Source organism: Martes martes (genome assembly GCF_963455335.1).
Source record: "Martes martes genome assembly, chromosome: 6".
Lineage (NCBI taxonomy): Eukaryota > Metazoa > Chordata > Mammalia > Carnivora > Mustelidae > Martes > Martes martes.
Genome location: NC_137893.1, coordinates 129479339 through 129504151, shown reverse-complemented (window position 1 = coordinate 129504151; position 24813 = coordinate 129479339). Strand labels below are relative to the sequence as shown.

Genomic DNA, 24813 nt, shown 5'->3' with positions numbered 1-24813 from the left:
ATCCAATAACACTAGGAGGTACCGCGTGCTGTTATCCCGATTTGGGGGGCGAGAAAATAGCGGCACAACGAAGTTCGGAAACTTGCCCAAGGTCACACAGTTTGTCTCCTGAAGACAGGATTGCAATGCAGGCAGATACAGAGCCTGCTCAGCACCGTGCTGTTTCTTCTCGAGAGCTGGTGTTTTCGGGAACATACAATGATGTGGTTTTGGATTCCAGGGCATGGGGAAGCCTCTTATTCTGCCGTGGTTCTCCGCAGACCATTTAGTGCCTTTTTCCACACCTTTTTCCCACTTTAATCTGCGGCCCATAAAGCTGTTTCCCAGGTGTAATGCATTGTCAAGTTTAACAGGATTGCATGTTTGGACAAATTCCTTCTGAAAGTTGAGCAAGATAAGAAACAAGTTCTGACTAATACAGTGACAGTCTAACTCAAGAAACCTTGATAGTTTATAATGAAAATTTCCCCTCCTAACCAAATCCACTTTTAAATGTTAATTGGAAAAAAAGAAGATAGATTAAGGTAATACAGGTAGCATCAGCTAGGAGATGATTTCTTTTCATCTCTTCCGGTTGTTGTCAAAACTACATCTCTCAACCTTGGCACCATTGACATTTTAGGCCAGATAATCCTTTATTGTGGGGGCTCCTCTGTGTACCCTAAGATGTTTGCCAGTACCCCTGGCCTCTACCCACTAGATGACAGCAGCACCCTCCCCAAGCCCGTGACTTGCTACTTGCCCTCTGGGGGTAAGGAGTAGAGGAGCGAATCCGCCCCCCCCCACCCCAGTTGGGAACCATTGTTCTGAAAATATTCATTGGACTTGCAATACTACAATTCAAATTTTCCATGTTTCACCCCTAAATATTGTCTCAAAGCTCTCAAGTGTCTATAGTAGGCCTCCCTAGTATTTATCTGCTTTCCTCCTTGTCCTTGGCTACCTGAGCCTTCATCAGATGAACTGCCCAGGCAATCTGCCGAAGGCAGTGAGTGGGCTGCTGCAACAGAGAGCAGAGAGATGGCCGTGGAGGGTCCACAAGTGTGGTTCCAGCAGGACGGAGGCGGGCTCTGCCATTGCCGCTGCCCTGACTACAGACCCAGCCTGATCTCTGGGGGCCTTCTTCCGAAGCTTACTTACGTGGACAGCATCGTAACACCTCAGACATTATTCCAGCAGCTCCCGGTAGAAGACAGATGTCTAATCTTGGATGGTGTTGATACATAAAACATCTCTGCCCTAAATGCCATCAGTCTAAGGGCCAAGCCAGACTCTGATCTTTTAGCAGAAAGACCACGTCGGAATATATGAAGTGAGTACGGTGAGCGGAGATGTTGATCGTCTTTCCGCCATATGCATGTGGGCCCTCATGGTGCATGTATTTACGAATACGGATGCATGTGGTGGGAAATCATTGGTTGCCTGCTTTGGAGCCAGTTGAAAAGGACAAGTCACACAAGACTGCCTACAGCCAGCTTCTAGTCAACCTTCAAGCATGATGCCTGAGCACCCAATGGTAAGAGCAGCTACCACTGAGCTCTATGTACCAAACATGGGCTGAGTGCCTCACCTGGGATGTCTCACTGAAACCTTACAATAGCCCTGAAAAGTCAGTGTCACTGTCACCTCCATGAGACAGATGACAAAGTCTTGGGTTGGTCAAGTAATTTGACCAAGCTCATATTTCTAGCAAGGTATGACACCGGGATTCAAACCCAGATAGGTTGTACCCAGGATGTGTGTGTGTGTGTGTGTGTGTGTGTGTGTGTGTGAATTCTCTAATTGCGGTAACATGCACATAATATAACATTTGCCATTTTGACCATAAATGGCAAATAGCCTTATAGCTCAGTGGCATGAAGCACATTCACACTCCTGTGCCAACGTGACCACCATCCAGCCACCGCCATTCTTTCATCTTCCCAAACTGACCCACTCTGCCTATTAAGCACTAACTTCCCATCATTCCTCCCTCCCCTCCAGCCCCTGACAAGCACCGCTCTGCTCTGTCTTCGTGAAATTTGAGTCCCCTAGGCCCTCCCTGTAAGTGTTTGTCTTCCAGTGTTTGCCAAACCACACAGTGTTTGCCTTTTTGCGACTGCCTTCTTTCATGTGGCGTAATGTCCCCAAGGCTCCCCCGTGTCCTAGCCCGTGTCAGCGTTTCCTTCCTCTTTAAGGCTGAGTAAGTTCCATGGTCGGTATGGACCACATTTTGTTTACCTCTTCATCCATCGACGGACACTTGCGCGCTTCCGCTTTCTGGCTATTGTGAATAAAGTTGCTGTGAACACGGGCGAACGAGTATCTCTTTGAGATCCTGTTTTCAATGCTTTTGGACCTACGTCCTACAGTGGAAATGCTGGGTCGTGCGGTGAGTCTGTGTTTAATATTTTCGGGACTCATCATACTAATTCTCCAGGGGTTGCACCCTATTTTTACGTTTCCTAGTTCCACTTTCCCCACATCCTCACAAACCCTCATTTTTGTTTTTGATGGTAGCACCCTGATAGACGTGAGGTGTGACCCCAAGGCTTTAAAGTTAGTCCTATGCCAAGTCTTTCCCTTCTAGACCTTTTCTTTGTCTTCTTCTTTTTTTTTTTTTAAGATTTTTAATTTATTTTAGAGAGGCAGTGGCGGGGAGGGGCAGAGGAGAGAATCTTCAAGCAGACTCCCCACTGAACACAGAGTCTGACGTGGGGGTCCGATGTGGGGCTCCACGTGGGGCTCGATCCCATGACCCATGAGATCACAACCCGAGTGAAACCAAGAGTTGGAGGCTTAACCGACTGAGCCACGTGGGCTCCCCTAGACCTTTTCTTCTTAATTCGGTAGCAATTGCATACACACATGCATGCATGTCCACACACACACACAAGTGGAAAGATTTTGATCGTATTACGGTAATTCTTGAAGATTCCTGCCCATTACCCTCCTCACTGCGCTCAGCTTCGCATCTTGAACAAACTGGTTAGAAGGATGGGAGGGCAGGAATGGATAATATAAACCCCTACCCCACCCCACCCGCTCACCCCACCCTACCCCACCCCTCCACCACACACCCCACCACCTCCCCCCCCCCAGCCCGCCAACCTCCAGCCTCCCAGATGTCAAAGTATGCTTCTTCCTCCTCTCTCTTTTCTACACTTTCAGGGTCCTCTCTCAACGCTTAGGAACAACCAACAAAAAAACAAAAAAAAAACCCATAAACCACATTTCAAGAGCGATCAGCTTATTTTGATTCCATTAATTTAATGGGAATGCTCTCTCGGGAAACCTGTTCTGACTTGATCAAGGGAGCTCGGTGTAGGCAAATTCTCCACCTGGCATTCAGAACTTGGGCCACAGGTGTGGCTGCCAAGGGAGACAGGAGTGACTCACACCTGCTTACGACTCAGCAGAGGCCCTACCCTAGGCATGTCCCTTTCTCCTCCTCCCTGTTTTTCCTCTGTCTGCTCCATGCTCTCAGGCCTTCCTTGCTTCCAGGCATCCTGGGAAACAGTGGCTGGAATCACATGGTGATGAATCATAACCCATCCGACCACTCAAGTGAAGGCAGGAACGACTCTAGAATGACTCCGGTAGTTTCAAGACCCAAGGTCCCAACTCCCAGGCCATGATAGCCTCAGAGCTCTTCTAGTTCAAAGGCCTCGGATCAGAGCTGCTTGTTCAAGAGGGAGGATAGCTCTGAATCTGGAGCAAAGCCCGGTTCAATCAGGATGCCAATGAACTTACGCAGCAAGTGAGTCCTGTGAATTGGGTTTTGGATGTAGCCTGACGATTTTTCTAAAACATCATCCAATGTCAGTAGCATTTTAAGGCCAAAAGGAACTTTTAGATCTAAATATAAAAGAATTTCAGGATTAAAATATGTGTATCATTGATCTTATCCAAAGTTGGGACTGACTGGTACTGTCTCACCCGAGCCCATTGTTAAATTTTTAGGAAATTTATGAGCCCGTTGACTTTGGTGGGATAGTCACACCACAGAAATTAACAAACACTACAAATCAGGGATTCTTTCTCCCCTCTTCCACCACCAAGAGCTGGTTGTTAAAGATTTACCAGCACCTCACTGATCTTATCCATGCCTTTTATTTGTGGGTGAGAGAACTGAGCCCCAGAGAGGGGACATGGCTTACCTAGGGTCATAATATGCATTAGCGTCAGAATCTAGAATCCAAATCTTTTGCATCCTATTTCCATGAGTGGCTACCTCAGACGTAGCCCTGTCACCCAAGACCCGGCATTCTGCCAAAAAAACGGAGCCACAAGGATGTCTGCAGCAATAAAGCACAGGGAGTAAGAGACAAATAGTTATCTTGAATATAGGTTCTCGGAGGAAAGAGACTGTTCACTACAGGACCCATCCTGAAACTTCCTGCAGTAGCGAGGCTGAGTCATGAACACTCTTCTTGCCATACTTCAGTGGAATTCCACAGGGAAACCTGCACACAGTCCCTTCTTTGTAACGTCCTCACCAAGAAGATGCTTAGTAGTCCTGGGAGTAAAAGTGGCATGTTTGGTAGATGGGGGAAACCAGCCTGGAATCAGTAAGACAGTAGGATCTGTAGCCTGAAAATCCATCATTCGGTATACGTTACTCGATTCGCTCTATGTCCCTTGTGATAAAAGTGGTTCCAAAACAGAAGCGAACGAACATTTATGTTTGCACCTTTTTTCCCCCCAGTGTGATTTTCCTGTCCTTGCACAGCTGAACTCGAAGACCTGGTTTAGGCCTTTCACAGGACGGCAAAGATAGAGAAAGCAGGGCTCGCAAGGGAGAGAGAGATGGAGAGATGGAAACCCTGACCGGGACACATGTTCCAAATGGGCCTCAGGAGCTGGTTGGTGCTCAGAAAGGCAGAGGGCAGTGAGTCCGGAAGGGATAGGAGGCCTCCCTTCTGCCTGGCTGTCCCACCCAGACCAGTGACCGGAGTAGGACCTGGGAGCCACATTGTATGGGATAGGGAAGAAAGAAGGAATCACAGTTCCTCCAAGGTAGAGAGGAGAGATCAGATGCCTCCAGTTTCCATCGCCTCCACACTCCTCTGAAACCCCTGTGGTCGCTCTGATCAATCCTTCCTTCCCACCGGTGCCCTTATCATTTCCCAGAGGACCTTTCTCTGTCCCGGTCTGCTCAACCACAACAATGTTTGCTACATCTGACTCTGAGAGAACCCTGCCTTGTGCTCTCAGACACCCTAAGCCCACACCCTGTCATTTTATCCTTTCTAAGGTTGTGCTCTCTTTAAGCTGTCCCTGTACTCTTGGCCCGGAGTAGAGTCAAGGTCTCAACGGAAGACCGACGTGATTCCTACGGTCACTGACCAAGATGCGAGACATCACTCATGATGAGTGAAGGAGGAGAGGACACGGGCCCGGGGTGGGCAGCCTTCCTGTCCAGATTCCAGATGCCAAATGCCGGAGAAGGGACTCCTGTGTGAGGCGGGCAAGAAGGAAGCCAGTCAAGTGGAAAAAGCCAGGCCAATCCTTGGAAGAGAGAAGCCCACCCAGAGACCCGAAGAAGCTATCCCACCTCTGAGACCCTGATGTGGAGAGCCCTGCTGCCCTTTGGGAGGAAACCCACCAGGCTCTCAGAACAACCTGGGTGTGCTGGGTCAGAACCTAATATCTCACAAATCTGCTGTTTGCCATATTCTCTTTTGTTCTCTGTTAGTACTTGGAAAAGTCTTTTTTCCCCCAAACAATGGGTTTCACATATATATGAAACTACTGGTACAGAAGCAGAGTAATAGAAAAATCATTTCCCCCCAAAAAAAAAAAAACCACAACACATGTCTATTGTTCAGTAGCTGTGACCTTTACAGAGTATAGGATAGGAGTCCATGACCTTCATGCAGCAAAAATATGTGTGCCATCTCATGTACAATCCATTATAGACCCAGCTGGGGTCTTCTCCCATGTCTCCTCTTGGAGTTGTACCTGATTTTTTTTTTAATATTTTATTTATTTGACAGACAGAGATTACAAGTAGGCAGAGAGGCGGGGGGTGGGGGACAGGAAGCAGGCTCCCTGCTGAGCAGAGAGCCCGATGCAGGGCTCGATCATGACCTGAGCTGAAGGCAGAGACTTAACCCACTGAGCCACCCAAGCGCCCCATACCTATTTTATTAGCAGAATAAATTCTGCCCCAATTCTCCCCTCCACCACCTCCTCTATCCATGGGCTGCACCACAAGGCTGTTTCCAGCCCTTTGCTCTGTGTCTGTCCACTCTGCCCTCAACAATGCGAGCCCTTGGCAAGACTTCAGTTATGACCACCAGGAGGACGACCCCAAGACTTTACCTCTGGTCTTGAACTTTCTCTGGACTAACTTTCAACCTTCCTCTGGGGCACAATGCCTGGAGAGGTGATTGCTGTCATAAGTCAGCATTGCCAAAACCGAACTGAATTCTTTCAACCCATGCTCAAAACTTTCAAAATGATCTTGGACGACCTCCTCAGCTTTAGTCTCACATCTGGTTCTATATCGACCTCATGTGCATTGATCTCATCACACTGCCCTCTTCTGTCCCACATCCATGTCCCCCCCCAATTCAGGCTCCCGCCCCCTTTCCCGATGCACCATTGCAAACCCTCCTAGCTGGTCTCCCCAGTTCCATTCTCTACCCATCCCAAATCGACCTAGATCAACCCTGACAGATTTCCCTTCCCCAAGCCCAGCCAAGGATTTCTACTCCTCAGCCCAAAGTGCCTCACTCTGCCTGCCATTCAAGGTCACAGATGGTGGGCACACCTTCACCAAAATCTACCGCTGTCTCTCCCTCAATATAACCTCCTGCATGCCTGTCTGTTTCTTCTCTCTAGAATATTCTCCTTGCAACGTCACCTGCCCAAAGTGCTTTTATCCTCATCTAAAATGACCTGGCCTGCTTGGTTGGACCTTTTTCCCAATACCCTTCACCAGATGCCCTGCCTCACTCTTGCACACCTGCTGGGGGCTTTGGGCTCCCCATGTCATCAACCCTTTTCTGCCCTGTATCAGCACACAGCCTGTGCTCCCTTCCTCTCTCCAGCTCCTTCTTCCTTTCCCCACTACAGCAAATGCCACCACCTCTCACTGTCCAGGCCAGAAACTTTGGACAGTTCCAGATGTCTTCCTCTTTTTCTGCAAAAGATTAAAAAATTAAACATTTATGAATTTTTTTGGCTTGAATTAATAAAGCAATTTCCTACCTGCCCCCTGGCTGCAGGGACACAAGAATAAAGTCCAGGGCTCTCGACGCCCCCCATGAGCTTGATAAAAACCCGTGTGATCCCACCTACACTGTTCCAATGCCAGTAACTGTCAGAATAAAATTTTGTTATTGCTTGTGGGGTTTTTTTTGTTATTTTTGTTTTTTTAGTTTCAGGTTTTGTTTTGTTTTGTTTTGTTTTGTTTTGGGGGGTTTTTTGCTTAGACCGTAAGGCCGTGCGCGCCGTGGCGCAGCTGTTCCTCTTACTGCTCTGAGGAGCCCCCGAGAGAAAAGCAAGCAGTCCGCCAGTGTGGCAAGCCCTTGCACAGACCCAAGCCTTGCACCGGCTGTTCTCCAGGCCTCTAATCACCCTGACCCACCTCCACTTTGCCCTCTGACGCTTTCCGTATCACCTCCTCATGTTCTTCAAGACACAACCCAGCCCTCACCTGGCTTGTAGGGTTGACGGCTGTAGGGAGCTCTCCTCTGGCTTCCAATCATCCCACACGTAGTCTGAGTGTGAGTCCCATGTGGGGGGGCTCGATCTCACAACCCTGAGATCGAGACCTGAGCTGAAACTGAGAGTCGGACCCTCAACCGACTGAGCTACCCAGGTGCCCCCAGATTTATGATTTTACAGTAAGGCCACATGCTACACAATTTCATGGTATGACATATTTATCACGTTCAGAACCTTCCCCAGGAAACGCTCAGTGTGCTCATCTATAAGATGGTGTTAGACCAGCTGACCTCCAGGGTCACGTTTAGTTCCATGTTTTTTGATTTCCTGTTAATAAAAATGACTCTTAGGCTAAAGGAATAGAGCCCCGCACACAATCCCAGGAAAGGGATCCCTGGTCTCTGTTTCAGCAGCACTGGGATAGAGTGGGAACGACCCGGGAGGTTTGGATTCTTCACCGGTTTGAGCAGTTACCACTGCAATGACCTTAGAAAAGTCATTAAAGCCCGCCCAGGTCTCTGTTTCTGTGTGTCTAAAACATGGGAGCTCCAGGGGTGGCTTCTGTGGTCCTTCCCATAGAGACTTTGAGCTCTAACTCATCCTTGCTTTCTGAAAGCAACCTGGACCAGCCTTGGAATAAAGTGTATATTCACCCACATTATAGATTTTAAGAGTTTTAGTAAAATTAATGCCATTGATGTTTTTCCTGCTAAAAATACATGGAATACTATGCATATTAAAGAGAATGTGGTAGCTTCTTCTCCAAGAAAATACGGAGTGATGGATGATGCCGGTGCTGCAGGAGGGAGGTCTGGAACGGGAGGTCGCAGAGGCAACACTGAGGACAAGGCCAAGGACCATCACCAATCTGGGTCTCCTGGTCAAGGACATGAAGATCAAGTCTGTGGAGATCTGTCTCTTCTTCTGGCCCATCAAGGACTCTGAGATCATTGCCTTTTTTTCCTGGTTTTGGAGAGTATGCCTGTGTCAAGCAGACCCGTGCTGGCCAGGCAACCAGGTTCAAGGCATTTGCCGTCATTAGATTTTACAACAGACATGTTGGTCTGGGTGTTAAGCGCTCCAAAGTGGTGACCACTACCATCCATGGGGCCATCACCCTGGTCAAGATCTCCATCATCTACACGCGGCGAGGTTACCAGAGGAACAAGATCGGCAAGCTCCACACTGTCCCAGGCAAGGCGACCAGCGGCCGCGGCTGTGCCAGGGCGCCTCCCACCCCTGCCACCAGAGACACTAGCATTGTCTCAGCCCCTGTGCCCAAGAAGCTACTGATGATGGCCAGTATAGACGACTGCTTCCCCTCAGCCAGGGACTGCACTGCCACCCTGGGCAACTTTGTCAAGGCCACTTCTGACACCTTTCTGAGACCTACAGCTGTCCCACCCCTGACGTCTGGAAAGAGACCGTGTTTACCAAGTCTCCCTATTAGGTATTCACTGACCATCTTGCAAAGACCCACACCAGTCTCCACGCAGAGGCCCCAGGCTCCAGCTGTGGCCACCCACAGTTTTTTTTGGTTGTCTTTTTTTTTTTTTAATTAAATTTTCTATTTAAATTCAATGTAATTAGCATAGACTGTCTTATTAGTTTCAGATGGAATTTAGTGATTTTTAAAAAGATTTTATTTATTTATTTGAGAGAGAGAGAGAGAAAGAGAGCACACAAGTGAGTGGGAGGGGCAGAGGGAGAGAGAGAAGCAGACTCCCCACTGAGCAGAGACCCTGACATGGAGCTCTATCCCACCCAGGACCCTGGAATCATGAGCCAAGCTGAAGGCAGCCACTCAACCAACCAAGCCACACAGGCACCCCTAGAATCTAGTGATTTATCAGCTGCATGCAATACCCAGTGCTCATTATTCAAGTGCCTTTCTTAATGCCCATCACCCAATTACCCTATCCCCCACCCAACTCCCCTCCAGCCACCCTCTGATTGTTCCCTAGAGTTAAGAGCCTCTTCCGGTTTATCGCCCTCTTTGTTTTCATCTTATTTTTCCTTCCCTTCCCCTATGTTCATCTGTTTTGTCTCTTAAATTACACATATGAGTGAAGTCATACATGATAATTGTCTCTCCCTAACTGACTGATTTCACTTAGCATAGTACCTTCTGGCTCTATACACATCATTGAAATGGCAAGGTTTCATCCTTTTTGATGGCTGTGTAATATTCCATTACATGTCTATCCCCACATTTTCTTTATCCATTCATCCGTCAGTGGACATCTGGGTTATTTCCATATTTTGACTATTACCCCCACATAATTCACATAAAGTGAATTAAAACTGGTAAAAAGAAGAATGTGGTAGAATTGTAAATACTACTTGGAAGATGTCATATGAGTATCGCTAGGTTAGAAAATTGAGTTACAAAATAATATGGACTGTAGTCCCCCCTTATCTGCAGTTTCAGCTTCCCACAGTCAACCTCAGTCCAGAAGCATTTGATCCTCCTTCTGATATGTTGGCAGAAAGTTGGTAGGAGCCTAACGCTATGTCACAATGCCAACATTGCTCACCTCACTTTATCTCCTCACACACATATTTGATCATGTCACACCATCACAAGAGGAAGCAGGGGGGATACAGTAAGATATTTTGAGAGATCACATTCACCTAACTTCTGTTACATATATTGCCATAATTGTTTTATTTTATTATTAGTTATTATTAGTTTCTTACTGTGTCCCAATTTATGAACTAAATTTCATCATAGGTATGCATGTATAGAAAAAAACATAGTATATAAGGGGTTGGGTACTATCTGTGGCTTCAGGCATCCACTGGGCTTCTTGGAACATATTCCCCATGGATAAGGAGGGACTACTATATAGTATAATACCGTTTTTATAAGAAAATAGTGTGTATACATATAAGTACCCAAATCTTGTCCTCACTCAGTCTTTACTATCTTACTATGCATCACAGTCCACCCAGCAGCTCAAGGCAAACATGCAGAAATCAGTCACTTTTGGTTCCCTTCCTTCCTTCACACCTTTGTTCTCTCTCTTCGAAGGAGATAAGGGGAAAGTCACACGGATGTTGACCTTGGGAAGTTTTATGATCTTTAGGGAGAAGACCATGCACAAAAGAGCATGTGAGAATAAATTGGGATGGATGTTATAATTGAAGGAGAGAGAGCCCCGCTGGTTGGGGTGGTCAGAGAAGAGGCCTGAGGGGTTGAGCTGGGCTTGAGGAGGAAGTCGGTCTAGATGAAGGCAGGCCAGAGGAGCAGACATGTGAGGGAAGTGGAGGGAACGAGTGTGGCGTGTGAAGGGAGAGGGGCAGCTACTGAGGGATGGCTGGCAACGTGCCTTTGTCCAGCTTCTCGGGCTGCCACAAAAGAGTACCACAGATTGGGGGGCATTTAAAGAATACACATTTATTTTCTCAGTTGTGGAGGCTGGGAGTCCAGGATCCAGGTGTCGGCAGGACTGGTTTCTCCTGGAGCCTCTCTCCTTGGCTTTGCAGATGCCTTCTGCTCCCCAGATCCTCATGTGGTCTTCTCTCTGTGTCTATCTGTGTCCTAACTTCTTCCTCTCATAAGGACACCAGTCAGATTGGATTGGAGTCTACCCTACTGACTTCATTTTAACTTAATCGCCTCTTCAAAGACCCTGTCTCCAAATACAGTCACATTCTGAGGTCCTGGGGGATAGGACTTTGATGTATGAATTTTGAGGGCACACAATTCAGCCAATCACACTGTCTGTGCCTAAGGTGTACCAGATGACCAGGAAATGGGTGAAAAGCTGAATAAATGTAACACATTTTAATGGCATGTTTATGGTCCAGGAAGTTTGCAGGACACATAAAGTGAGAAAGATCATGGAGATCCAACCTCTAAGACACTCTTGAGCAAAGGAACACCATGATGTTGATGTCATTGTAAGCACATTCGATGGCAACGTTCTGCCCTGTGGTTTGGAGCAGAGGTGAGCCTGGGGCCAGACAGAGCAGGTGAAAGATCATCTCAGTCATTCCGGGTGTGGAGTGACAAGAGTCTTGACCAGGGTGGTGACCACAGAATAAAAGCTGGAGACAGATGGGTGTGCCTGGGGATTGTTTCAAGCACCTGCACCCAGTGGATGTGGCCATGAGGGCCATATTCTGCCATGAGAACAATGAGCCCTCTGGACACTGGCTACCAAAACCTGCATAAGATGATCTCATAGGTCCTGGGACTCCAATGACCCAAACAATTCCTTCTGATTCAGGGCCCTCTTAATTTGTCCCCACCCTGCAGCTGGGTCTACTCTGAACTTGAATATGAGTGGGTTGCACTAAGACAGATTCCTATTAGTTGGCAGAGGCATTAAATTCACTCCCACCAAAATCACTTGGATTTTGTGGTTATCTCCCCTACTCATACCTCTTGTATCTACGAGGAGCTCTCCTCCCTTCTTCCATACTTTGGAAATTCTACCTGGCTTTCAAGACCTAATTCATGTACTTACTTGTCCACACAGCTCTCAGTGGTGCTACAGCTCATGGGGCACTCTTGGCTGAGCCCTAATCACATGTATTTATACTATAAGATGTGTATGATATTACATAAGGTATCATGCTCATGTTTGAGATGTTTGGAGCATTTATATGCCATGCAAACTCCCCTATGAGACTCTAAACTCCTTGAAGTTATGAATTTGGAACTTCTTATGTATTTGTTAAACTACAAAACCTAGTGCATATTAAGTGCTCAACAAATTCATGCTGAGACAATAGCCAACACCCCAAAGGTCCATGTAAATGGAGTTAGTGGATGAAAAGGGCAGAGATAGAATATAAGCATATTCATTTCAATTCATAGACATGGCCTCTAAGTCCCAATCCCACCAGTTTGCTCTGCACTTCCTGAATACTGCTCAAAAAAGCATTAGCCCCAAGACAGAAGAGATTCTTAAACCTCCAAAAGGAGCTTCATGGGTGGGAACTCAAAGTTGCCTCATCCTCATGTGTATAATGTTGATAAAAGGGTTGAGTGGACCAGACTCTTGGCAGTCTGCATCCAAGGAGATGATTAACCTTGTCCTGGGAAGCAAGTGGGACTAGCACCTGTGATAAGGATCATGCCTGAGGGGAGCTGGCACCAGGGTGGCCCTCGGGAAGGAAGGCAGTTGTTCGAGTACTCTTCAAGGGAAGAGAACAAAGGAAAATCAGCAAGGGTTTTTTGGAAAAATGTAAAAGTTGATTCTCAAGTGCATATGGAGTTGCAAGGAGCCATGAATAATGAAAAGAAACGTGAGAAAGAAGAACCAATTGAGAGGACTCACACTTCAAAACTTATCACAAAAGTACAGTAATCAGTTAAGTTTGGTGCAGGCATAAGGACAGACACATCAACCAATGGAATAGAATGGAGTCTAAAGATAAGTTCATGTGTCTATGGTCAAACGATTTTCAGCGAGGAAGCCAAGTCCATTCAAAGGGGAAAGACCAGTCCTATCAACAGATGTTGCTGGGAAAACTCGATTTCCTTCTACATGCAAAAGAATGAAGTGGGGCCCCTATCATACACCATACACAAAAATTAACTTGGACGGATCAATGACCTAAACTAGAAGGTCTAAAACTATAAAACTCTTAGGAAAAAAACCACAGGAGTAAATCTTTATGGCCTTGGATTTGGCAATGGATTCTTAAGTATGACATCAAAAGCATAAGCAACAAAAGGAAAAATAGATAAATCAGATCTAGCCATTAAAAAATTAAAAATTAAAAAATTTTGTGCACCAGAGACATTATCAAGAAAACAAAAAGACAAGCTATAGAATGGAAGAAAATATTTTCAGATCGAATATCTGATAAAGGTTTGCTATCTAGATTATATAAAGAACTCCCAACATTCAACAAGAAAAACCACCAAATTTAAGGGTAAAGGACTTAGACATTTCTCCAAAGAAGATACACAAATGGCCATCAGGCACATAAAAAGATGCTCACCATCATTAATCATTAGGGAAATGTAAATCAAAACCACAGTGAATTACCACTTCCCATCCATTATGATGGCCATTATAAAAAATGAACAAATAAAAAAACAGAAAACAAGTGTTAGTGAATATGTAGAGAAATCAGAATGAGAATGTAAAATGGTGCTACCACTGTGAAAAACCGGTGTTTCTCTCAAAAAACTAAACACAGAATTACCATATGACCCAGCAATTGCACTCATAGGTATAGACCCCAAAGAACTGAAAACAAGTGTTCAAACAGATACTTGTCCACCAGGGTTTACTGCAGCATTACTCAGTAGCCTAAAGGTAGAAACAACCCAAGCGACCAGCCGCAGATGAATGGATAAACAAAACATTGTGTATATATACAATGAAATATTATTTGGTCCTAAAAAAGGAATGAAGTTCTTATCCAACATGGAGGAACCTTGAAAACATTATGTTAGAGAAAATAAGCCAAACACAGAAGGTCAAGTATTGTAGGGTTCCACCTATAGGAAACATCTAGAATAGGAAAACTGAGAGACGCAGAAAGGATAATCGGGGTTTCCAGGGGCTGGGAGCGGGAGAATGGGGAATTATGACTTAATGCTTATAGAGTTTCTGTTTGGGTGGTGGAAAAGTTTTGGGAGTCAATAGCAGTGATCCTTCTACAACATTGCGGATGGGCTTAATGTCATTGAATTGTACACCGAAACGAGGGTAAGATGGCAAATGGTGAATTCTGTTATCTACCTCTATTTTACCACAATAAAAAAACTTGCAAAATGAAATGGAACAAGAATTGGCAGATGCAAGAAATGCAACGTGGATATGGTACTCTTCAGAACGGGTAGTTACTGGGACAGTGTATGGTGATGGCCAGCGTTTTGCTCCAAAGATATTTTGTGCTACGTACCAAAATAGGCCTATATACAAAAAAGTAAAATAGAATAATAAAAAATTATATGCAGAGAAGACTTGCTCCAGCCAATGTGGGAGAACATTGACCCTTGAAGCTATGAGACCGACCCATGAGCTCTCTGGGCCACCCCAAGATGCCAAGATAATGACTCTAAGGTCACTTTCTATGCCCAAGTTTTATCATTCTGGTAGCACTTATTTCCTCTCTCATGCTGAAGCTAAAGTCCCCTATCAAATATGGGAGTATTACTTAAAAAAAAGTCTCAGCTAACAGATGCCTGAAACCTTGCTTAGCTCAAAAATGTTTATTCTCCCAGCCTCTCCGAGACCTCTGGGTGGCTCAGTCTCTTAAGCGTCTGCCTCCAGCTCAGATCATGATCCCAGGGTCCGGGATCGATACCCATGTAGGGTTCTCTGCTCAGCGGGGAACCTGCTTCTCCCTCTCCCTCTGCCCGCCGCTCTGCCTGCTTGTGCTCTCTCTCTGTCTCTGTCAAATAAATACAATTTTTTAAAAAACTTACTCTTCCAGCCCCTCTTCTGCACAAAAAAAAAAGGAAAAAAAAGAAAAGAAAAAGAAAAAAAGAGGCAGATGGCTTGCATACTTTTTTCATTTCCTTTTTAAGTCAAAACATGTCTGCTTTCTATTTTACAGCATTACTAACTCTGCTATCATGAGAAACAGTGACACAGAGGCACTCTCCCTTCACGATGGGATGTGACTTTAAGTCCTCCCCCGAGGGTTTTCAGGGGTTCCCCAGCTGTATCAGGATAGCGCTGCTCTACTCCTCCCTCCACCCCGGCACTGGCTCCCAGCCCCTCGGTGTTGCAACCCAACTCTAGAATGCCAGGAGCATTGAGATAAAGTCCTCTGCAGTGCTTGGCACACACCGTCCAGACTCAAAATATGTCCGTGGAATACAGGCAATCCCAGCCCCTCTGAGCTGGGGAAAGAAGCAGGAGGAGGTGACTGGGAGGAGAAAAAGTGACCTCCGCAGAATACTAATGAAGTCTAAGTTCAATTTTAAGACGGGACACGTGTTTAAAAGAGAGCACACGTGGCCCTTTATTTGCTTCAAGCCTCTTTGAATACATCTGCCCTTTCATCTGAATGATTTTAAACCTTCGGTTGGATCGGGAACCGATTTTCAAGGGTACCCACCGTAGAACTGAGGAGAGAGCTGCCTGCAAATCGCCCATGTCCTTAAATGTTTAAACCTACTAAATCAAATAGGCCACCTGCGGGGCGCCCGGCTGGCTCCGTGGGAAAAGCATGGGACTTGATCTCTGGGTCGTGAGTTCGAGCCCCAAGTTGGGTGTAGAGATTACTAATAAATAGACAAACTTTTAAAAAGTAATAAACAAATGAAATAGTCCACCTGGGAAGCACAAATAAGAAGTAATGAGTTGAGCCATCATGATGAAAAATTGAGAGAGACTTAAAAAAAGATACGTACGTCTGTGCAAGTGACATTTGGGTAAGTTTGATGTGATGGCTGGTTTGCTGACTTTTCTTGTGTGTTCATTGCTTTCTTCTGATTTAAATTGTACTGTGAAGCTACACCCCACAGCAGGTCCTAAATACTAATTGCTAGAGACACTCTTGCAGGGAGATGGATTCAATTAGCATCACATCTTTAATGACCCGGCATATTACATACTTCCCATGTATAATTATATATTTTATGGCATCATGCCATCCTACAGATAAACAAAAAACTTTGAGACCATTTACTAGCTTTTTGGGGAGTGTCCCCCAAAGGGTGTCATTTTCATTTGAACCAACCACTGAGATGGAATAACTCCACTCTTGAGGGTTAATTTGTGGAAGTACCTTTGTTCAGAAATTTCCCTCATGATTTTTTTTTCTCTTTTACCATAAAATTGCAGAAATGCCTATCACGCCCACTTGTATAAGGGACAGAATTTATATTCAAATGTATTCAAATCGGTATTTGAGCAAATACAAATACAGATTTGAATCATTTGTATTCAAATGATTCAAATACAAATTTGAATAATCCAGAGATTTTGTATTCAGGGAACTCACGGTAAATCATGGGGGATTGGCCTATGAGTAAACCATTAAAACAAAGTCTAACAAAGGCACAGAGAACAGAAGTGGGCAGGGGCTGGAGGGTGGTGATAGCCTTCCTGTGAAAATGAAATGGGAATATTGAACACTGGGTAGACATTTTCATGGCATACAGAAGTTGGGACAATGTTCCAGAAGAGTGAGCAGTGTGTGCCAAGACATGAACAGAGTGGTGGGTTTGGGAGAACTCCCTAGAGATCTATGTTGCTATGAGAGGGAGGTGAGAACAAAAATGGAAAACTTTGGGTAAAGCCTGAGATTTCTCCTCACTACATAATAAAAGATGCCACGACACAGGCAATTCATCTTCATCTTTTTTTTTTTTAAAGATTTTATTTATTTACTTGACAGAGATCACAAGTAGGCAGAGAGGCAAGGCAGAGAGAGAGGAGGAAGCAGGCTCCCTGCTGAGCGGAGAGCCCGATATGGGACTCGATCCCAGGACCCTGGGATCATGACCCGAGCTGAAGGCAGAGGCTTTAACCCACTGAGCCACTCAGGCACCCCAATTCATCTTCATCTTAAAATACAAACATAAATTGAGTTATTGGATTGTAAAAAGCGATCGAGGTAGAATGAGCAGTCCTAGGAACAACCGAACCAAAAATCTTCAAGCTCAGCTATACTCTTCTGAGAATCAGTAACCTCAAAAGAAGAATGTCTCTTGTCTTGCCACCACCCCCACCTCCATTTTTTAAACATTTTGTGAGTTTAGGAGTGCCTAGGTGGCTCAGTCAGTTAAGCATCTGCCTTCGGCTCTGGTCATGATCCCAGAGTCCCGGGATGGAGCCCAGAGTTGGGCTCCCTGATCAGCGGGGAGTCTGCTTCTCCCTCTCCCTCTGTTTCTTCCACCTGCTCATACTAGCTGCCTCTCTCTCTCTCTTTCTTGTGCGTGGGCACACCCATGGCATGCACACACACGCACACACACACTCTCTCTCTTATATAAATAAATAAAATCTTTTTAAAAAAATTGTTGGTTTATTACAGGCAAGCCTGACAGAACAAGGACAATCGGAAGTGGAGGGTATTGGGGCAATTCCTAACGGGCTGAGTGATGCCGCTATTGGCCAGCTGGTGTCCTGGGTCAAGACTGAGAAGGTGTGGGAGAGTAAGGGGTGTGGGCAGGTAGGATCTGAAGCACAAGGAAATGCGATCTGGAGAAGGATGGTTTTTAGGCAATAGAGTTCTCTTCTCCGTGGCCTATCGGCTCTTCTGCAAGGAAGGCTGCGGCTGGCAATTCTCATTCCACACCTCATTGCGCCCCCTGCTATGGATCTCTTTTCTCTTCTAATGTCTTCCAGCACGAATGTGTTTCTGCTGTTCCGGGTGCCTGGGTGGCCTAGTTGGTTGAGGGGCCAACTGTTGATTTTGGCTCAGGTCATGATCTCAGGGTCATGAGATCAAACCCCTCTCTGGGCTCTAGGCTCAGCAAGGAGTCTGTTTGAGATACTCTCTTTCTCCCTCAGCCTGTCTTCCCCTCTCAAAATAAAGAATGTTTCTTCTATTCAAGGTCTCAGAATGACAATTCCACACAAAGCTTTTAGTGTTTATCATGAGCCACAAGGGGTTCCCTGCTTCTCATTTCCTGTCCCCCTCCCCCTCCTCCCTACCCCAAAAAAAAAGATTAGAAATTCTCTCTGACCAGACAGGGCAAAGTTCATTTGCACATTCAACCAAGTCCATTCTTTTTGTATAACAAACATAGCTTTAGGAAGTTATCACAGCATCTAATTGAAGAACGGGATGAGGAGAGGAGATAATATTCACAAACCTGCCTGTGTTACACTCTGGTGGGTGCTCTCAACATGTTATCTCATTTAATCCTCTCCAAGTTCCTGTGAAAGAGGCTCAATCAACCATTTTACAGATATGAAAACAATCCCCAAGTCCACAAACTCCAGCAGCCATCCTTACCCAGCCCGGTTTTTTAATACAGTGGCCCAGGCAGGTCTCCAGCACGGGAGATGACTGATAAATGGTAGACGGCTCCATGGGATCCTTGTCCCTGATTGAGTTGATCAAGGTTTACCTCGCGTTTCCTGCCCTGTGCTCTCACCCCAAGCCAGTTATCGTGTCTCATCTCACACTCAAAACATATATTAATGGAGAACAGAAAGTTCTTCCCACTATCTTTGGCTCTCTCAAGGAAAAGTCAAAGTCTTACATGCATTTATTAATGGCCCACTTTTTCCCACAAGGGGTTTAAAGTGATGTACCACAAAGAGGAGCACCTGGCTGGCTCAGTCAGTAAAGCGTGCCACTCTACATCTCAGGGTCGTGAGTTTGAGCCCCTGGGAGTTGGGTGTGGCGCCTGCTTAAAATAAATAAATACATACATACATACATACATAAAATGATTTGCCACAAAGATAGCTATAATAACATGACTGAGTATAAATAAGAATAAAACAATAGGATCATAGATAACATAAACATAAGTAAAATAAATGTTAATAACAGAAAAGGAACAGAAAAATCATAAATTGCAGGCTATAGGGAATTATATAGTTACTGTGATTAAGCCTTAATTTTTACTTTTTGTTTACTACCCGTCAAACGGAAAAGGAAAACCTGGTCAGTTACATAGTTCTGATTGTTAAAGAAGAAAAGAAACTTTCTCAAGGGAAGCTTAAAGCTTTTCTAAAACTTTAGTTTTAAAATATACACCTTATGCATAATTTTATAGTTGCTTCTACTCTCCCCACCTCATGATAGAGTACACACTATCCTTATCATCCTACCATACATTCTTTTTTATTTTTTTTAAGATTTTTAAAATTTATTTATTTGACAGAGAGATCACAAGTAGGCAGAGAGGCAGGCAGAGAGAGAGGGGGAAGCAGGCTCCTTGCTGAGCAGAGAGCCCGACGTGGGGCTTGATCCCAGGACCCTGAGATCATGACCTAAGCCAAAGGCAGAGGCTTAACCCACTGAGCCACCCAGGAGCCCCTCTATCATACATTCTTATAGCAAAAGTGAAGCATTAAAGTAAAACTCTCTAGACAAGGTTAGATCCTCTAGAGAGTTCTCAAGCTGGGAAGCACATTGCATATCCATTATACACTGCTGTGTAACAAATCACCCCAAAGGTCAGAACCACCACCATTTTATGTGCTCATTCTTCTGAGAGTCAGCAAACTGGGCTGAGCTTAGCTGGGCAGTTCTTCTAATAGTTCTCAAGCCTCATACTACGGAGGTTCTCACTTCACTTGTCTTGGATGGGGCTCTTCATTGGCAGCTCCCTAGGTGATTCTTGGACATTGCCAAGCTTAATAACCACCGGCATTGTGCATAACCCTAACTCACAACTCAGCGAAGGCAGTTTCTCCCAGGTGAAGTGAAGTTAAAAGGACTTTAAGAAAGGCCAGATCCAGATTACTCAAAACAATAGTGAAAACAAACAGACTTGTATTTCCTGATTGCAAAACTTACGGCAAAGTTACAGAATCAAGTTAGTGTACGGCATAAGAATTGAAATGTAGAACAATGGATCAGAGTTGAGAGTCCAGAAATAAACCCTACTTTATAGTCAATGGATTTTCACTTAGGCTGCCAAGATCTTTCAATGGGGAAAAATAGTCTTTTCAACAAATGGCACTGGGACAACTGGATATCCACATGCAAAGTAACAATTCTGAACCCTCTTCCTTCCACCATATAGAAAAAGTAATTCAAAATGGATCACAGACCTTCAGGTAAGAGCTTGATCTATGTAACTCTTAGAAAGTAGCACAAGATTATATACCATGACCAAGTAGGATTTATCCCAGAAATGCAATGTTGTTTTAACATCCAGAAATCCAATAACAATACTCACTATATTAATAGGATAAAGGACAAAAAGAAAAACAAAACCACATGGTCCTCAATAGCTATAGAAAAATCATTGCTCAAAATCCAATTATATTCATAATATAACCTCTTAATAAACTAGAACTCAAAGGAGGCTTCCTCAATTTGATAAAGGGCATCTATGAACACTTGACAGTTAACACTATACTTATTAGTAAAGACTGAACATAACAATGGAATACAATTCAACCTTAAAAGGAAGGAACTTTTAACACATGCTACAGCATGGAGGAAACTTGAGGACATTATGCTCAGCGAAATAAGCCAGTCACAAAAAAACACAAATGTGGTATGATTCCACTGAAACAAAGCACCTAGAATAGTGTAATTTGTAGAGGCAGAAAGTAGAATGGTGGTTGTCCAGGGCTGGAAAGACAGGGAGATGGAGAGTTAGTGTTTAATTAGCACAGAGTTTCAGTGCAGGGAGAGTAAGAATTCTGGAGATGGACAGCAATGACGTGTTGGAAAACACACAACACTGTACGGTTGATGTGTACATTGTACATCACATTGTGACAGTCATACAATGTGAAGATATTAATGTTGTTGAACTGTCCACTTAAAAACAGTTAAATATTTACACTTTATGTTATGACTTTTCTGTTTCACCACAAGTTAAAAAATAAAAATGAGTAAATAACACTGAAAAAATTAATGTTTTCCCTCTGAGACTGGGAACGGGGAAGGATATTTTCTGTTAACACCTTTATTCAACTAGAGACCAATCTCTAGCAAGTGAAATACTCAAGAAAACAAACAAACAAAGGGTATACAGATTGGAAAGGGAAGAAGTATAACTGTCTTTGTTCACAGACAACATGATCCTGTATGTAGAAAATTCTATGGAGTTTTCCAAAAACTCACTAGAATTAGTAAACCAGATCAGCAAGGCCACAGGATAAAAAGACCAATACATAAAACTAATTGTATTTCAATATACTAACAATAAATAATCCAAAACTAAAATTATAAAACAAGTCCATTCACAATAGCACCAAAAAAAATTAAATACTTGGGAATAAATTTAACAAAACAAGTGCAAGAACTATGCACTAAAACCATAAAACATTGCCAAAATATCTATCTGAAGATCTAAATAAATGGAGAGATGTACTATGTACATAGATTAGAAAGCTCAATATTGTTAAGTGGGTGATCCTTCCTAAACTGATCTAGAAATTACACGAAATCTCTATCAAAATCCCAGCATTTTTTCGTAGAGCTGGATGACATGATCCTAAAAGTTATACGAAACGCAAAAAACGTGGGCACCTGGGTGGCTCAGTCAGTTAAGCCTCTGACTCTTGATTTCCGCTCAGGTCACGATCTCAGGATCCTGGGATTAAGCCCCGTATCAGGCTCTGTGCTCAGCAGGGAATCTGCTTGAAGATTCTCTCCCTCTCCCTCTGCACCCCCCTCTCTATCTCTAAAATAAATAAGTAAATCTTAAAAAAAAAAAAAAATGTAAAGAACCTAGAAGAACAAAGTTGGAGGACTTACACTACCTGATTTCAAAATATACTATAAAGCCATAGATATTAAGACAGTCTTGTATTGGCATAAGTACAGACAGATGGGTCAATAGAACAGAACAGAATATCCAGAAATAAACCGTTACCTTTATGATCAATTGATTTTCAACAAAGATGTGAAGGATATATATATCCTTCACATCTTTGTTCATATATATAAAATATATATATGAAGAAAGATATACATATATATGAACAAAGATGTAAAGGATATATATATATATCCTTCATATGTATTCATATATATTATATATATACACATATATATAATATATACACATATATAAGAACATATATATAAGATATAACATATATTATATATATCATATTATCTTATATCTTATATCTTATTATCTTATATATCTTATATATTATATTATATATGTATATAATATATAATGTATACATAATATATAATATATACATATATTATATTATATTATATATATTATATATGTGTGTATATGTGTGTATATATTCATATATATTATATATACATATATAATATATACACATATATAAGAACATATATATCTTATATATATGTTTATATATATATAAAAGAACAAAGATGTGAAAGATATATGTGTGTGTGTGTGTGTGTGTATATATATATAAAATATGTATATGTACCCTTACATCACAGTATACACAAAATTTCATTAATAGATCTAAAATTTAGGAACTAAATATTATCTATAAAGATGCCAAAATCGGGCACCTTGGTGACTCAGTGGGTTAAGCCTCTGCCTTTGGCTCAGGTCATGATCCCAGGGTCCTGGGATGGAGCCCCACATTGGGCTCTCTGCTCTGCAGGGAGTCTGCTTCCTCCTCTCTCTCTGCCTGCCTCTCTGCCTACTTGTGAGCTCTCTCTTTTGTCAGATAAATAAATAAAGTCTTTTAAAAAAAATGCCAAAATCTACCCCCCAAAAAAATCCTGACTTACCGCTCTTTGCTTTATTTCACTCAGGCAAATGAAGGAGGTTAAAGACGGGCCAAGTATCTTGCATGGCATTGTCTATTATTTTTAACACGTTCACCAATACTGTTCTTTCTGTGGCCAGATTTGTCGAGCTGAGTCCCTTGGCAGGAAAACCCCATCCCAGCACCCTGACGGACAGCTGCATTGAAAAGAAAGTCAGTGGGATTGTTATGTCAACCCTGGGATACTGAAAAATCCTAGATGGGTTCTAAACTCAGATTTTGTGTTATAGAAGAATAATTTGTTTTCCATCGAGAGAACTTAATTAAGAGTTACACCAATAAATTCTCAAACGTAGCTGTAATCATTCACCCCAGTTTATTATGAAGACATCACAAGGAAAGGAAGGGCTTACCCAGGGCTTTAGTTACTGGGTTTCTTAGGCCCGGAAGTGTTGAGAGGGTCCACAAAGCCCCAAGTCAGCAGCCATGGTTCTGAGCATTTTACCCACCAGGTGCCCAGGTGGGTACAATGTGTGTCTCTCCAGAGAGCCTGGAACGTTGCCGATCCAGGACTGAGCCTGCCTCCCTGAAATGCCTCCCAGGCAAGCAGTCCCTCAATTAATCTTCTCAAGGCTTCAATAGACCTGAGAAATGAAAGAACACAGTTCTCTCTCAAGACAGACCTGCAGGTTTGCCCATGTTTTCTGGATCCCTTCCAGCTTCTGGGGAGGCTTTCTTTCTTGCAAGTCTGGAATGGGTGTGGAATGCAGCAAGGCCCTCTTCTCCACCAGTGACAGGATGTGCGTTCGCTTGCCGACACAGGCAGCCACCTGTAAGACCAACACTTTGTTTCTTTTGTTTGGAGATTTGGTGCAAAGCAAAGCAGGTCCCCTTCCCAGGAGGCTAGTAAAAGGGAATTTGTATTTAAAACAAGGATCTGTGCCCCAAACACGATTTCCATCTATCTCCCTACCTATCCACAAATACTCATTAAAACTAAATTTTAAGATTAGCCATGCATGTCTTTTAAAGGATTAAACTCCCCTCTTAGCAAATTAACCGTAAAAACTCTTTTCCGGTTGGTAGTGACCTTTCTTCTTTTTAGAATATGTCACTCTCTCATCAGAGACGTCTAATCTTCTTCTTTTCATGAATAAAGATGTCAGAATTAAGGGGTGCTGGGCGGGGCAGTCGGTTAAGTGTCTGACTCTTGGTTTCAGATTGAGTGATCGAGCCCCAAGTAGGGCTCCCCGCTCTGCGTGGAGTCTGCTTGAGATTCTCTCTCCCTCCTGCTCATGTTCTCTCTCTCTCTCTCTCTCTCTCAAATAAATAAATAAATAAATCTTTTTTTTTTTTTAAGTCACAGCTAAGAATTAGAACTCTTAATATTTGTTTGCCCTCACACTATAATTTCAAGATGAAATTACCTATCACATTAAACAAGTCATTTTCCAGTATGGCGCGCGCACACACACACACACACACACACACTCACACTGTCTCTTTCAGATCTATTCCTCGATTATATGATAAATAGATTGGAGAAAATGACAGGACCATTCCTAGTTTGTGACGAAGTTAAGCTTGGCATGCGATCCCTGCTTCTCCAGTGTTATTTCTGGATGTTTCTCCTACCAATATTCAGTTTCCTACCACTTAAAAAAAAATAAAACATTATTCTCATCATCCTGCCCTTTTCTCGTATTTCCTTTCATGTTTTAAAAATAGCATTTTGGGGGCGCCTGGGTGGCTCAGTCGTTAAGCATCTGCCTTCGGCTCAGGTCGTGAACCCAGAGTCCTGGGATCGAGCCCCGCATCGGGCTCCCTGCTCAGCGGGAAGCCTGCTTCTCCCTCTCCCTCTCCTGCTGCGTTGTTC

The 24813-nt window shown here is 43.7% G+C and overlaps 1 pseudogene across 1 annotated transcript; it reads left to right on the top strand.

The window, feature by feature from the left end:
• The first annotated feature begins 8443 nt into the window (after positions 1-8443).
• LOC308344410 (small ribosomal subunit protein uS5-like) lies at positions 8444-13970 on the top strand (annotated as a pseudogene). The gene is made up of 2 exons: positions 8444-9183; positions 13819-13970. The product of its transcript is annotated as a small ribosomal subunit protein uS5-like (transcript).
• Positions 13971-24813: the final 10843 nt, after the last annotated feature.